The following is a 16,557-nucleotide window of genomic DNA, read 5'->3' as shown; positions in this document are numbered from 1 at the left end:
AAATGTAGATTCAAATGATTTGCAGAAAAAGTAAAATGACCTAACTCGTGTTTCGGAAGGTGCTTTTGCCAGACCTCATTTGGAACTGCAGGAAATCAGAACAACCCGTGGTGGTGGGTGTGTCTTCATGGACAGTGCCTGCGCACCCACCTCCCCTCGGCCTGCACGCCCACCCTCAGAGGGTGTGGTATAGTGTGAAAGAGGAGACTCAGTGAATGAGTGCACACACCTCAGAAATGATCAAAAGGGGTCACTGGGGGAGTTTGCGCTGTGGCACAACAGGATCTGCAGCATCTCTGCAGCACTGGGACCCAGGTTCAATCCCCGGCCCCGCACAATGGGTTAAGGACTTGGTGCTGCTGCAGCTGCAACGTAGGTCGCAACTGCAGCTCAGATCTGATCCCTGGCCAGGGAACCCCATATGCCGTGGGGTGGCCAAAAAAGAAAAAAAAAAATAAAAGGGCCACTGAGGCTTAGAAGGGGATGGGTCCTGGGTGATGACACAGCTCAACTCTCAGGCTTCTAATACAACACACACTTACTACTCCTGGAGGCCAGGTCACCTCAGGATCCCTGAGCCACGGCCCTGAATGCCACCCACACTGAGCCAGCAAACTGTGACTCCCTGACAGGCAGGAGCCACCCCTGCCCCATGGTGGCAGTGAGCCTGCACCCTGGATCCAGAGACCCTGCCTCTCACCTGATGCCGGCGACGGTGAAGGGAGCTGAGGTTCCTCACCTTCACGATGGGGAGGTGGGACCAGATGCTCCTCAACTGTCTTCTGGCTTAAAAAAAAAAAAAAAAAATTCCCTTTTGATCTCCCCTCCATCACAGACTTATGATGGTCAGACCTTACACCACTGTTTATTCAGCTCATTGGATTTCAAAACATTCTTTTATATATATATTTTTAATTTTTTATATATATATTTATACATATATATATATATATATTTTTTTTTCCTTTTCTAGGGCCGCTCCCATGGCATATGGAGGATCCCAGGCTAGGGGTCTAATTGGAGCTGTAGCTGCTGGCCCACGCCACAGCCACAGCCATGCCAGATCCAAGCCGAGGCTGCGAGCTACAACACCACAGCTCACAGCAACGCCAGATCCTTAACCCACTGAGCATGGGCAGGGATTGAACCTGCAACCTCATGGTTCCTAGTCAGTTTCGTTAACTACCACGCCACGACAGGAACGCCTCAAAACATTTCTGAAGCAAACGAAACCAACTGTTTGAAGAGCCTTTGTGCTTTAGGCGAATCAGAGGCTTTGCATCCTGATTGAATCAAAGTGAGAATGGGAGACTCAATCCTGGAAGAGGGAGGAAGGCAGGCACTGCCAGACCCAGGCAAAGGGAGAAAGGCAGACAGAGAGGAAACAGGCTGATGAGGGCTGACCTGCCTGCTGCCAGCCTCCAGCACATGACAGCGAGACAGACCTTCCTTTTCCCCAGGACCTGTTTTCTTTCCTTTTACACCATACAACCGTCGCAAGACAAGTCCCCACCTGCTGCCTGGGGGCCAGGCCTGGGTGAGGCCTGGGGACACAGGCCAGCACAGGCAGAGGGACAGGGTTTCTCGATGTCCTCTAGTCCTGAGGTTCAGAATGGTTTTCTGGGGTCACAGCTTCGGCCCTTGGTCGCATGCAGGACTCTGAGGCTCAGGCCTGTTAATTTTTTACAAGACCAGGATTCTCGCAGCCTGGGCAGGCTGTTGCGAGGACAAGGCAGGAGGAGGTACAGAAGGTACCTACTGCAATGTGCACCCCTCCCTCCACTAGGTGACAGACCAAAGCAGACCTATCTTGTTCTGTCATGCGTCTCTGCTTGCCCAAGTGAATGTTTTTCCAGAGCCGCCGAAAGTTTGGCTCATTTAAAAAAAAAATTTATGTTGGAGTTCCCATCGTGGCTCAGTGGTTAACAAGTCCGACTAGGAACCATGAGGTTGCGAGTTCAATCCCTGGCCTTGCTCAGTGGGTTAAGGATCCAGTGTTGCCATGAGCTGTGGTGCAGGTTGCAGGGCTCTGGCATAGGCCGGTGGCTATAGTTCCGATTCGACCCCTAGCCTGGGAACCTCCATATGCTGCAGGAGTGGCCCAAGAAATGGCAAAAAAGACAAAAATATATATATATATGTTGGCAATCCACAAATCTAAGAAATCAGAAGCCTCCCATAAGTGCTTGGTTCCGGTGGTGCTGACTCTGAAACCCCAGCAGCGCTTCCCTCCCCCACGCCTCCCCCGCCACAACGCAATCCTCAACACAGCCCACAGTGAAACTGCCCCATCTGACCTGCCGGTCAGGTGGTAATTGCCTGGAAGAGTAAGGACTACGTCTCAGTCTCCACGGGAGCCCCAGAAAGCTGCACGTGCCTGGCACAGAGGAGGTGAGAAACACGCCTGCTGGGTAGGTACACCGAGCATCAGAATACTTCTGGCAGGTGGACTCAAGGGTCACTTCCTGATGAACCTTTGGGCTGGCTGCACTCACTGCAGCCTCCTTTACACCAAGATAAATGCAACTGATGTTATCTCAATGCTAGTCAAAGGAGTTCCTGCTGGGACTCTGCAAAAACAAACCCGACTAATGTCCATGAGAATGCTGGTTTGATCCCAGGCCCTGCTCAGTGGGTGAAAGGATCCAGGGTTGCCATGAGCCACAGTGTAGGTCACAGATGTGGCTCAGATCTGGCACTGTTGTGGCTGTGACGTAGGCCGGCAGCTGGAGCTCCAATTCAACCCCTAGACTGGGAACTTCCATATGCTACGGTCGCGCCCTGAAAAAAAAATGCTTGTCATGGGTTCATAGCACTTTTTACTATCTATTCCCACCCAAGCACCTCAAATACTCAGTTTATTTATTATCCCACCTCACACAGCAAAACTTTCTCGCAATACCAAACCAACATTCTAAATGCCATCTTACAGCTGAAAAAGATTCTTAAAAGGATGAATTCCACAGTAAAAACCAACAACTGTCACCATCTAGTGAGCAACTCCTCACTCAAGTGCCCAGTTCCTGGCTTGCTGCTTATATGTCTTCTCTCTCCTAATCCTCGCAGCCAGCCTGTGATGGTGCATTACTCCCATTTTACAGATGAGAAGACTGAGACGTGGAGAAGCAAAGCGTCCTGCCCCAGGTCAGCAGCTAGTCAGTGGATCTGACTCCCTTCTGGCCTCCCTGTGATCTGTTCAATCTGTCACCTTCCTGATTCTGGGGGAGCAGGGTAGAGGAACAGAAGCACAATTAAAAATCTGCCACCTAACGAGCCCACCTAGTACATGGGTTCAATCCCTGGCCTCACTCAGTGCGTTCCGGATTCAGCATTGCCATGAGCGGTGCTGTAGGTCACAGACGCGGCTTTGATCCCATGTTCCTAGGGCTGTGGTGTAGGCTGGCAGCTACAGCTCCAATTCGACCTCGAGCCTGGGAACTTCCATACGCTATGGGTATGGCCCTAAAAAGACCAAAAAAAAAAAAATCTACTGGGTATCCCACCTGTTGCCAGTCTTCCATCCGCTAACATCTGTCAGCAACTCCCACACTTGAGCACAAACCCTGAGGTTTCCAGAACGTTCTGTGTTCTTGTTCAAAGCAGTTGGGAGTGATCTGCAATCCTGGGGGAGAAACAGATCCTCCGTTCCCAGGTACACCTGGTGTAGCCTCTTCCATTACACAAGGCTTGCAACATCCCACTTGTTCCTTTCTGTTCCATTACTCATGTGAACCCCACACATTGTTCCTGGCTTCCGGGGGTTCTCACACATGGCCCTAGATGCCCCTCAGCTCTAAGTCTTATCTGATGGTTGCCTTCGAATTCTGGTTCCGCACGGCACTGGCAGCAGCGGGACAGCAGGTGAGTGAGGCTTGCTGCCTGGTGCCGCAAAACAGTGCACTCTGAATCACCTGGGGATTATGTTTCCCGTGAGAAAGGAAGAAAGGCAGGACAAACAAGGCTACCATAGTTGAAGGCAGTTTTGCAGGACCATTCCCACCCTCCCTTCTAGGACTGGAAATGAAATGAAGGCAGGGTGCAAAAAGAGGCCACGTCCACCTCCTTACAAAACGCAATTCCAACCCTGACTATCAGATGAGCCCTTGGCAGCCTCCTCTCCCATCAGTGGGATGGAAAAGCTGAACCCTTTACAAGAACAGTCAACACCTGAGCAGGAAGACTTTAAAACTGGAGGTAAAAGTCTCCAGCCAGGAAGCTCCCAGTCTTTTGCCATTCTTTGGCCACCTGGCAAAACCCTGGCTCAGACCCAGGGAGTCAAGGGAAGTAGATGACACGGTTCTCGCCTGAGAAGGCAAGAAGAGTGCTTTAAACGTTGCTCTGGGCAAGTCATGCTCCTTCTCACAGAATCACCAAGTTTCAGAACTCAACAGTCTGGCAACCATAAATCAGCACCGGGGGACAAAGAACGTGCCCCTTAGACCCCTGGATGGTTGGGGAGAAAGGTGGGAGATGGGGCGTAAATCTCAGGCTTCCCACACCTGCCATACCTGCTAAAAAGCACTTTTAGCCAAAAGAGATTTTGATATTTATTTCGATGCTATTTAAAAATCCTTTATTAAAATTGTACAGGACCCAAATTCACTGCCATGGGACTCTGGAAAGCGCACACACAGGACTGGAAGTCCCGACCAAGAATTCCAGACTGGCCCCCTTCTAACCAGGGCAGGGTAGGGGCAAAGACACTGCAAGCAGCAACTTTGCTCCTGCCTCAGTTCATTCAGCCATCTCACAAACTGACAGTGTTGTAAAGATCCAGTGCAACAGTGTGTGAAAGTCTCCCCCCAATGGTAAAAGACTAAGTGCATGGTGTTAAAAGATGATCACTGCATTTAACATATTCATGTCACTGGACTACACTCAGACCCCACAGGGCAGACATGATCAGGACCACTTTTACATGAGACAAAATGGTCTTAGAGAATTTGGAGCCCAAGGTCAAAGATCTGGTCAATCACAAGTTTGGAGTCAGGCCCGGGTCCTCTGCCGTGACCAGGACAGACATGATGAGCAGCTTATGGTACAGAGTTGGAGTGCAAAGAGCACCAATCTGATGTCGGGAGTCAGCGTGAACCCCTCAGGTGAATTCCTTCACTTGGTCACTCGATTTTCTCCTTTCAGGAACAGGGGTGACTTTACCTGTTCTACTTACCTGGAAAGGTTGTTGACAGGGATCGAGGGACTACAGTGAGTGCAGAATTCCTCGGGGCCAGGGCAAAGCTGCTGAAACAGAGATCAGAGAAATCCAGTTGAGAGGAGGGACTCGGGGTCAGGAAAGGAAGTGAGGGATGAGGATGGCCGTCAAGTTTAGTGAAGCCGGGCAGGCAGTTTTTTGGTTTTTTTTTTTTTTTGTCTTTTTTTGTCTTTGTTGTTGTTGTTGCTATTTCTTGGGCCGCTCCCTCGGCATATGGAGGTTCCCAGGCTAGGGGTCGAATCGGAGCTGTAGCCACCGGCCTACGCCAGAGCCACAGTAACGTGGGATCCGAGCTGCGTCTGCAACCTACACCACAGCTCACGGCAACGCCAGATCGTTAACCCACTGAGCAAGGGCAGGGACCGAACCTGCAACCTCATGGTTCCTAGTCGGATTCGTTAACCACTGCGCCACGACAGGAACTCCTAGGCAGGCAGTTTTGAGGGCGGAAGGGGAAGAGGAAGCAGGCGGGAGCTGTTTAGAAGAGGAAAGAGTGATCTAAAGGAAGGAACTTCAAGGGTCTTCAGCTGTCCTGGCCTGCTGGCTCTGGGAGCGGCTAAAGCAGAGGCGTCGTATGGGTTAGAGCCTCCCTTGTGCAGGGTCCTCAAAGAGACCTCCAATAAACAGCCTTGTAGATGATGGGAGGGATTTGTTTTAGTTTTTTCTAAATATCCCTGTGGGAAACTACAATTCAAAAAGATGCATGCACTCCTATGTTCAGAACAACACTATTCACAGTAGCCAGGACATGGACATGACCTAAGCGTCCATCCACAGAGGAAAGCATTAAGAAGATGTGGTAGGGGAGGACAAGATGGCGGAGGAGTAGGGGGACACGCTCGCCCTCTCCCACAAACACAACAAAAAAAGCACATCTACAGAATAAATGACTCACACAGAACAGCAACCAATCGCTGGCAGAGGAACCTAAACTCCAATAACGGCAAGAAGTTCGTGACATTATGGGGCAGAGCGGGAGAAAAGAGGAGAGTGAGAGAAGGTGAATCTGAGCGGGACGGGCGCTCCCGAAAGGGAACTGCGGAGGAGAAAGGGATCCCGCACCCTGGAAAGTCACCTACACGGGGAAAGACCAAACGAACCGGAGGAATCTCCAGATGCAGAGAAGAGTGTAGCAGTAAGGTGGAGTACGGAAAAGCCGATCAAGAACCGAACGGACCATCTGAACTACGGGCACAGTCACCAAAAATTGAGACGCCTGGGTGGGGGCTGGGCACCGAGTCCTCGGCTCCAGAGGTTAGTCCCCAGGCTGGGGGGGCGGGGCAGAGCGGAAACTACTTGGGAGGTCTAGAAACCATTTGACAGGGCAGAGACTGCCTGGGAGACTAGAAAACAAAGCTGTCGCAGAGCAATACTCTAGGGGCGGGGAAGTGGAAAGCCACATCAGAGGGAACCTGGGAGAAGAGCCTGGTCTGCGCCCGTGCTGGGGAGGGGAGAGAAGAAGGGGTGGGTCCCCATAGAATACCCCCCATGCCACAGCGAGCTTACAGGCCCACTAGCTAGCTGAAAGCCGTGCTTCCCAGTGCATCCCCTCCCCCCACCCCCGCCACCCCTACGCTCTCACCGAACCTGGGGCTGCCTGCCATCCAGGAGGGCTGGCCTCAACAATTGCCTGAAGCCTACCACCACAGGGGCTGTCCCTGCACAGGCCTGCTTGCCCTTTGGAGGGGCTACACTTCCGCAGAGCAGCACCAAACACCACCAGCCCCCGAGAAAAGGCCTGCAGCCCAGAAAAGCTAGAACAAGCCTAGCCAGGCAGTGAATAGATCTGCCTAATTCTCGGACGGTTTTTCTGAGTCAGGCTGCCCCGGGGAGGAGCCTCTTGGATTTCCAGTGGCCCTGCTACCCGCCCAAGCCCCCAGGGGGTGCCAAGCTCTAGAGGATCAGCTGCATAGGACTGCCAGCTCCAGGCAGGACCCCCTGCAGCCCAGAAAAGCTGCAACAAGCCTGGCCGAGCCGGGAAAAGATCTCAGATGATCTTTCTGAGTCGGGCTCCCCTGGGGAGGAGCGTCTTGGGTTTCCAGCAGCCCTGCTACCCGCCCAAGCCCCCAGGGGGTGCCCCACTCCTGCAGAATAGCTGCTCAGCACCACCAGCCCCCTGGAGGACCCCCTGCAGCCCAGAAAAGCTGCAACAAGCTTTGCCAGACTGTGAAAAGATCCGCCTACATTCTCAGGCCGTCCTTCTGAGTTGGGCTGCCCTAGGGAAGAGCCTCTTAGGTTCTCAGTGACCCAGATAGCTGCTCCAGACCCCAGGGGGTGCTGCACTCCTGAGGAACAGCTGCCCAACACCGCCAACCCCCTGCAAGAACCCCACAGCCTAAAAACACCAGAGCAAGCTCTGCATGACCAAGTGAAATCTGCTACCATCGTGGTGTGGACCTCCCAGTCCTGTCTGCCCTCAGGAAGTCCTCCTTTGCTTAAAAGAAACACTGTTAGTCCCATCAACACTCCAGAAAAGCCACTGCCTCAAAAAAGATTGACCAACAACGCCAGACCTCAGGAAATATTCCACAGCAGTGACAAGGCAAACACTGCCCGATAATGGATAGTACAACTCCCTCAGGAGAAAGAAAACAACAAGCAAGATGAAGAAGCTGAGAAACCACCCCCAGTCAAACCAACAGGAGAACTCACCTAAAACAGTCAACAATGAAACAGATCTCTGCAGTCAGACAGACCTGGAGTTCAAAAGAGAAATAGTGAAAATACTGAAGGAATTAAGAGAAGATATGAACAGTAATACAGATACCCTCAGAAAGGAACTAGAAAATATAAGGAGGAGCCAAGAAAAACTAGAACATTCATTTGCAGAGATGCAAACTGAACTAAGGGCAGTAAAAACCAGAATGAATAATGCAGAAGAACGAATCAGTGATATGGAAGATAGAATAATGGGATTCACTCAATCCGGTCAACAGACAGAAAACCGAATCAAAAAACAGGAAAGCAATATAAGAGACCTATGGGATAATATAAAGTGGGCCAATCTACACATAATAGGAATTCCAGAAGGAGTAGAAAAAGATAAGGGGATGGAAAATATATTTGAAGAAATTATCGCTGGAAACTTCCCAAATCTAAAGGATACTGGGTTCAAGATACAAGAAGCACAGAGGGCCCCAAACAAACTGAACCCAAACAGACCCACACCAAGACACATCATAATAAAAATGGCAAAAGTTAGTGATAAAGAGAGGATCCTAAAGGCAGCAAGAGAAAAACAGAATGTTACCTACAAGGGAACCCCCATAAGAATATCAGCTGATTTCTCTACAGAAACACTACAGGCCAGGAGGGAATGGCAAGAGATATTTAAAGTGCTAAAAGGAAAAAATATGCAACCTAGAATATTCTATCCAGCACGAATATCATTTAAAATAGAAGGGGAAATAAAAATTTTTTCCAACAAACAAAAACTTAAAGAATACAGCAACACAAAACCCAGGTTAAAGGAAAGGAAGGAAAGGGAAGAAAAAAGAAAAGAAAAAAAAAGAAGAGGAAGAACTAGGACTGAGGAAACCGCAATCAGAGAGCAGTCACTCAAATAAGCCAGCCTACAGATTTAATCATGAACATGCTTCAAACAAAATAAAATTAAAAAGAAAAAAAAAGAGTCATCAAAACCATAAAATGTGGGCAAGGGATGTTAGGAAGTAAATAACCCTTTTTGTTTGTTTGTATGTTTCTCTTCTTAATTTTAATATAGTAATGAAGTGTTTGAACTTACAGGACCATCAGGCTAAAACACACAATTATGGGAAGGGGTTAGCATACTTAAAAAACAGGGCAGGAGTTCCCATCGTGGTGCAGTGGTTAACGAATCCGACTAGGAACCATGAGGTTGTGGGTTCAGTCCCTGCCCTTGCTCAGTGGGTTAACGATCCGGCGTTGCCGTGAGCTGTGGTGTAGGTTGCAGACGCGGCGCGGATCCTGCGTTGCTGTGGCTCTGGCGTAGGCCGGTGGCTACAGCTCCGATTCAACCCCTGGCCTGGGAACCTCCATATGCCACGGGAGCGGCTCAAGAAACAGCAACAACAACAACAACAACAAAGACAAAAGACAAAAAAAAAAAAAACAGGGCAACCACAAGCCAAGAGCAAATATTGCATTTGCAAAAAATGAAAAAAAAAAAAAATACACTCAAGCAGATAATAACAGGAGACCATCCAACCAAAAAAAAAAAAAATAGAAAGGAAGAATGGAGAACCATAGAATCAACTGGAACACGAGGTTCAAATGGCAATAAATAATCATCTATCAATTATCACCTTAAATGTCAATGGACTGAACGCCCCAATCAAAAGACACAGAGTGGCTGAGTGGATAAAAAGGCAAAAACCTTCAATATGCTGCCTACAAGAAACTCACCTTAGGACAAAAGATACATATAGATTGAAAGTGAAAGGGTGGGGAAAAATATTTCACACCAATAGACACGACAGAAAAGCAGGAGTCGCAACGCTCATATCAGACGAAATAGACTTTAAAACAAAAGACATAAAGAAAGACAAAGAAGGACACTACTTAATGACTAAGGGATCCATCCAAGGAGAGGATGTTACTATCATCAACATATATGCCCCAAATACAGGAGCACCCAGATACATACAACAAATATTAACAGACACAAAGGGAGATATTGATGAGAATACAATCATAGTAGGAGACCTTAATACCCCCCTCACATCAATGGACAGATCCTCTAGACAGAAAACCAATAAAGCAACAGAGATCCTAAAGGAAACAATAGAAAAGTTAGACTTAATTGATATCTTCAGGACACTACATCCAAAAAAAGCAGAATACACATTCTTCTCAAATGCTCATGGAACATTCTCAAGAATCCACCACATATTGGGACACAAAGCTAATCTCAATAAATTGAGATAGAAATTATCTCAAGTATCTTCTCTGACCACAACGCCATGAAATTAGAAACCAACCATGGGAAAAGGAAAGAGAAAAAACCTACTACATGGAGACTAAACAACATGCTACTAAAAAACCAATGGGTCAATGAGGAAATCAAGAAGGAAATTAAAAACTACCTTGAAACAAATGATAACAAAGACACAACCGCTCAAAATCTATGGGATGCTGCGAAAGCAGTGCTCAGAGGGAAATTTATAGCAATACAGGCCTTTCTCAAAAAAGAAGAAAGATCCCAAATGGACAACTTAACCCTCCACCTAAATGAATTAGAAAAAGAAGAACAAAAAAGGCCTAAAGTCAGCAGAAGGAAGGAAATTATAAAGATCAAAGAAGAAATCAATAAAATAGAGACTCAAAAAACAATAGAGAAAATTAATAAAACCAAGAGCTGGTTCTTTGAAAAGGTCAACAAAATTGACAAACCCCTGGCCAGACTCACTAAAAAGAGGAGAGAAAGAACCCAAATAACCAAAATTATAAATGAAAAAGGAGAAATCACAACGGATACAGCAGAAATACAAAAAACCATAAGAGAATACTATGAACAACTCTACGGCAACAAGTTTGACAATCTGGAAGAAATGGACAATTTTCTAGAATCTTACAGCCTGCCAAAACTGAATCAAGTAGAAACAGACCAACTGAACAGACCCATCACTAGAAATGAAATTGAAGAGGTCATAAAATCACTCCCTACAAATAAAAGTCCAGGACCAGATGGTTTCACAGGTGAATTTTATCAAACATATAAAGAGGAATTGGTGCCCATCCTCCTTAAACTCTTTCAAAAGGTTGAAGAAGGAATACTCCCAAAGACATTCTATGATGCCACCATCACCCTCATTCCAAAACCAGACAGAGATACCACCAAAAAAGAAAACTACCGGCCAATATCATTGATGAATATAGATGCAAAAATTCTCAACAAAATCTTAGCCAACCGAATCCAACAACATATCAAAAAAATTATACACCATGACCAGGCTGGGTTCATCCCAGGTTCACAAGGATGGTTCAACATACGCAAATCAATCAGCATCATACACCACATTAACAAAAAAAAAGTCAAAAATCATATGATCATCTCAATAGACGCAGAAAAAGCATTTGACAAAGTCCAACATCCATTCATGATCAGGACCCTCGCCAAAGTGGGTATAGAGGGAACATTCCTGAATAGAATCAAAGCCATTTATGATAAACCCACAGCAAATATAATCCTCAATGGGGAAAAACTGAAAGCCTTCTCACTCCAATCTGGAACAAGACAGGGATGCCCACTCTCACCACTGCTCTTCAACATAGTTTTGGAAGTCCTAGCCACAGCAATTAGACAAACCAAAGAAATAAAAGGCATCCATATAGGAAGAGAAGAGATCAAACTGTCACTGTATGCAGATGACATGATACTATACATAGAAAACCCGAAGGACTCAACCCCAAAACTACTTGAACTGATTCATAAATTCAGCAAAGTAGCAGGATATAAGATTAACAGTCAGAAGTCAGTTGCATTTCTGTATACCAGCAATGAAACATTAGAAAAGGAATACAAAAACACGATACCTTTTAAAATTGCACCTCACAAAATCAAATACCTCGGAATACACCTGACCCAAGGAGGTAAAGGATCTATATGCCGAGAACTAGAAAACTTTAATCAAAGAAGATGTAAAGAAATGGAAAGATAGTCCATGTTCCTGGATTGGGAAAATCAATATTGTAAAAATGGCCATACTACCCAAAGCAATCTACAGATTCAATGCAATCCCTATCCAATTACCCATGACATTTTTCACAGAACTAGAACAAACAATCCAAACATTTATATGGAACAACAAAAGATCCAGAATCGCCAAAGCAATCCTGAGAAACAAAAACCAAGCAGGAGGCATAACTCTCCCAGACGTCAAGAAATACTACAGATCCACAGTCATCAAAACAGTGTGGAACTGGTATCAAAACAGACAGACAGACCAATGGAACAGAATAGAGAACCCAGAAATAAACCCTGACACCTATGGTCAATTAATCTTTGACAAGGGAGACAAGAACATCAAATGGGAAAAAGAAAGTCTATTCAGCAAGCATTGCTGGGAAAGCTGGACAGCTGCATGCAAAGCAATGAAACTAGAACACACCCCCACACCATGCACAAAAATAAACTCAAAATGGCTGAAAGACTTAAATATATGACAGGACACCATCAAACTCCTAGAAGAAAACATAGGCAAAATACTCTCTGACATCAACCTCATGAATATTTTCTCAGGTCAGTCTCCCAAAGCAATAGAAATTAGAGCAAAAATAAACCCATGGGACCTCATCAAACTGAAAAGCTTTTGCACAGCAAAGGAAACCCAAAAGAAAACAAAAAGACAACTTACAGAATGGGAGAAAATAGTCTCAAATGATGCAACTGACAAGGGCTTAATCTCTAGAATATATAAACAACTTATACAACCCAACAGCAAAAAAACCAACCAATCAATGGAAAAATGGGCAAAAGACCTGAATAGACTGTTCTCCAAGGAAGATATACAGATGGCCAACAAACACATGAAAAAATGCTCAACATCGCTGATTATAAGAGAAATTCAAATCAAAACTACCATGAGTTATCACCTCACACCAGTCAGAATGGCCATCATTAATAAATCCACAAAGAACAAGTGCTGGAGGGGCTGTGGAGAAAAGGGAATCCTCCTACACTGTTGGTGGGAATGTAAACTGGTACAGCCACTATGGAGAACAGTTTGGAGATACCTTAGAAATCTATACATAGAACTTCCATATGACCCCGCAATCCCACTCTTGGGCATCTATCCGGACAAAACTCTACTTAAAAGAGACACGTGCACCCGCATGTTCATTGCAGCACTATTCACAATAGCCAGGACATGGAAACAACCCAAATGTCCATCGACAGATGATTGGATTCGGAAGAGGTGGTATATATACACAATGGAATACTACTCAGCCATAAAAAAGAATGACATAATGCCATTTGGAGCAACATGGATGGAGCTAGAGAATCTCATCCTGAGTGAAATGAGCCAGAAAGACAAAGACAAATACCATATGATCTCACTTATAACTGGAATCTAATATCCAGCACAAATGAACATCTCCTCAGAAAAGAAAATCATGGACTTGGAGAAGAGACTTGTGGCTGCCTGATGGGAGGGGGAGGGAGTGGGAGGGATCGGGAGCTTGGGCTTATCAGACACAACTTAGAATAGATTTACAAGGAGATCCTGCTGAATAGCATTGAGAACTTTGTCTAGATACTCATGATGCAACAGAAGAAAGGGTGGGGGGAAAAATGTAATTGTAATGTATACATGTAAGGATAACCTGACCCCCTTGCTGTACAGTGGGAAAATTTTAAAAAATTATATAAAGAAAAAGAAAAAAAAAAAGATGTGGTACATATACACAATGGAATACGACTCAGCTGTTCAAAAGAACGAAGTAATGCCATTCACAGCAACATGGATGCAACTAGAGATTATCGTACCAAGTGAAGTTAGGAAAATAAAGACAGGGAGTTCCCGTCATGGCTCAGTGGTTAACGAATCTGACTAGGAACCACGGGGTTGCGGGTTCAATCCCTGGCCTTGCTCAGTGGGTCAAGGATCCGGCGTTGCCTTGAGCTGTGGTGTAGGCAGAAGATGTGGCTGGGATCCCGCGTTGCTGTGGCTGTGGCGTAGGCCGGCGGCTACAGCTCCGATTAAACCCCTAGCCTAGGAACCTCCATATGCCACAGGTGCTGCCCTAGAAAAGACAAAAAAAAAAAAAAGAAAGAAAACTACCATATGATATCATTTATATATGAAATCTAAAATATGGCACAAATGAACCTATATATAAAACAGAAGCAGATTTGTGGTTGTCAAATGGGAGGGGGGAGGGAAAGGGATGGACTGGGAGTTTGGGGTAGGTAGATACAAACTATTACATTTAGAATGGATAAATAGTAAGGTCCTACTGTGTAGCACAGGGAACTACAGCCAATCTCCTGGGATAGACTGTGATGGAAAAGAATACAAAAAGGATGTGTGTGCATGTGTATAACTGAATCACTGTGCCGTACAGCAGAAATTGGCACACTGTAATCAACTATGACTTTCATAAAAATTCATTAAAAAGTATCCTTGTGGGATAAAATTAAAAATGAGGAATTCTGGGAGTTCCCCTGTGGCACAGCAGATTAAAGATGCAATGTTATCACTGCAGTGGCTTGGGTCACTGCTGTGGTGCAGATTAGATCCCTGGCCTGGGAACCTCCATATGCCACAGGCGCAGCCAAACATTTAAAAAAAAAAAAAAAAGTAGTAATTCTGTTCCAGTCCTAATTAAAACAGCTTTCTTTTTTTTTACTGATCTGTGAAGTACCGAAGTGTGAGGGCCACTATTCTAAAACACCTCATAGTGCTGCTGACTCTTCCACTGATCATTATATGAAATTTACTTTATTCAATAAAAGCTATTAAACACCTGCCCTGTGCCCAGCACCCTCCCAGGTGTTGTGGATGCAGTGAAAATGCTCCATAAGATGCGCACCTGGTGGGCACACTCTTAACAAAAGGCTTTCACATTTTTGCCAGTAGCTTATCCTCAATGTCATCACCTCCCAATTAATGCCTGTGCTCTTTAGGAAGCTCATTAAAAACCCAGGCGTCAGTGTTCCTGGCAGGTGCTCCCATCCTCCCTCCAGTCGTCTTCAACCTTCTCTGGGTCTCAGTTTTCTCATCTGTAAAAACATGGGCATCGGACTATAATTCATTCCAGGAACCTAAGCCTATTGAAGGGGAGGGGAAACAGCGAGTCTAAGCACTGGATGACGGACCCAAAACCAGATTTAAAAAAAAAATGTCACTGATGGTTTTCAGTCAAACAGACAGGTGTGGCCCTCTGAGATTTGTCAGGGGGGCGGGGGAGCTTACACAGCCTAGGAAATTCTTACGCATTAAGAGATGGCTCTGAACCAGATTTCTACGAAGATGAGTAAGGGCCATATCCCAGAACCGCCTTGGGGAGATCTGTACCCCATCGGCCATAGGAAAAAATAGCTGCAGGCAGCTGAAAGCCAGCAGCCTTTACAAATTAACTCCCGAGAGGCCTTTGCCAACTGCAGCAGTACCTGAGTTTTCTTTCCGACTTTCTCAATAAATGCACATTTGTTAACATGTCACAGGGGAAGCAAAACAGACCATGACTTTTCAGACCTCAATTCATAAAACACTTAGAGCTTCAAGAAGTTTTGTTTTTAAATTAAAGGTCTGCGTAATCTGAAAGTTATAGATTCTATTCAGTTCCAAGACACCAACAAACACACTGCACAGCATCCCTATGGGTGCGAGGGGCCACTGATTCCACAAGGCAAGGGCAGCAAGGTGCTCTCCTCCCTTCTCTTCTGCCTGTGTGGCCACCATATTTTTAAATCCATGCCCCCTGGGCAAGTTTCTCAAGTGCCACTAGACCCTCCCCTTTCCTTTCCTGTTTCAGAAGGCAGCAGAAGGGCCCACCTTGAACTGGAAAAGTGCAGGAGGCTGGGCTGGGCCAGCTGGCCAGACTTGGGGGTTGGAGGGTTGCAGCAAGTGCCATCACCCTGGAGGATAAATCTCTTGGACTTACCACAGGTCAAGGGCAAGTCTCTGAGGGCAGTGGGCCCCTCTAAGACTGTGCTTTGCAGAGATCGCGCTGGGGAAAACCGCATAGGAGTGACTTTAACACCTGCATATGCTCCGTAGAGTGGGAGGAGGAGGCTTAAGTTTGCCTCCACAGCCTTTATTCAAAATCCCACGCAGGTTTGGGGGCTGCTTGGGGACCTTGCCAAGCAGATCAGGTGTGATACGTGGCTCCCTCCTCCACCCACAGCCACCGAGCCGCTGCCCTCTTACCTGCAATCCGCGGCCCTCGGCTCGGCGCTCGTGCTGGGAACCACAGGAGGGGCCGCACCCGGGCTCGCACCGGCTGCTCGAAGGCCAAAGGTCGTGCACGCGGGGGAAGCGCACGCCAGGTGCGCTCTGCCGGGGACCCCGGCTTGCCTGAAAGGCACGCCGGCCTCGCGGCCGCGGTCAAACACAGCGCAGACAATGCAGAACCCCGCCGCGCCGACGCCGTGTCCTGGGTGCGGACGCTGCAAGTCTCGGCACCCAGGGCAGGGGCGCCTGGGGACCGGTCGTCTTCTGTCCCGCGAGCTCGAGGAAGCAAGGGGCGCCCTCCGAGGCCGCTAGCGGCGCGGGGCGCGCGGACTCCTGCGGCGCGGAGATGACTGCGGGCCGTCCCTATCCGGGCCGGCGCGGCAGAGGAGCGCGCGGCGGGACTCGGGCAGGGGGCGCTGCAGGCCCGTGGGAGGGGCGCCCGGGTGGGAGCCACGTGGGACACCT

At 47.2% G+C, this 16,557-nt stretch overlaps 1 protein-coding gene across 2 annotated transcripts in view; it reads right to left on the bottom strand.

Moving 5' to 3' along the window:
• VWA2 (von Willebrand factor A domain containing 2) overlaps positions 1-5,225 on the bottom strand; it is a 45,135-nt gene extending 39,910 nt beyond the window's left edge. Inside the window, exon 1 of one of the 2 annotated variants that reach the window (XM_047762110.1) lies at positions 5,171-5,225. The gene's annotated coding sequence lies outside the window, so the exon portion shown is untranslated. Of the gene's footprint in view, positions 1-700; positions 765-5,170 lie in introns of those variants that run through there. The other variant, XM_047762111.1, reaches the window with a different exon arrangement.
• Positions 5,226-16,557: the final 11,332 nt, after the last annotated feature.

This window comes from Phacochoerus africanus, chromosome 15, assembly GCF_016906955.1.
Source record: "Phacochoerus africanus isolate WHEZ1 chromosome 15, ROS_Pafr_v1, whole genome shotgun sequence".
In the NCBI taxonomy this organism is placed as follows: domain Eukaryota; kingdom Metazoa; phylum Chordata; class Mammalia; order Artiodactyla; family Suidae; genus Phacochoerus; species Phacochoerus africanus.
Note: the sequence above shows the minus strand (reverse complement) of the source record. Positions and strands in the feature narration are given on the sequence as shown.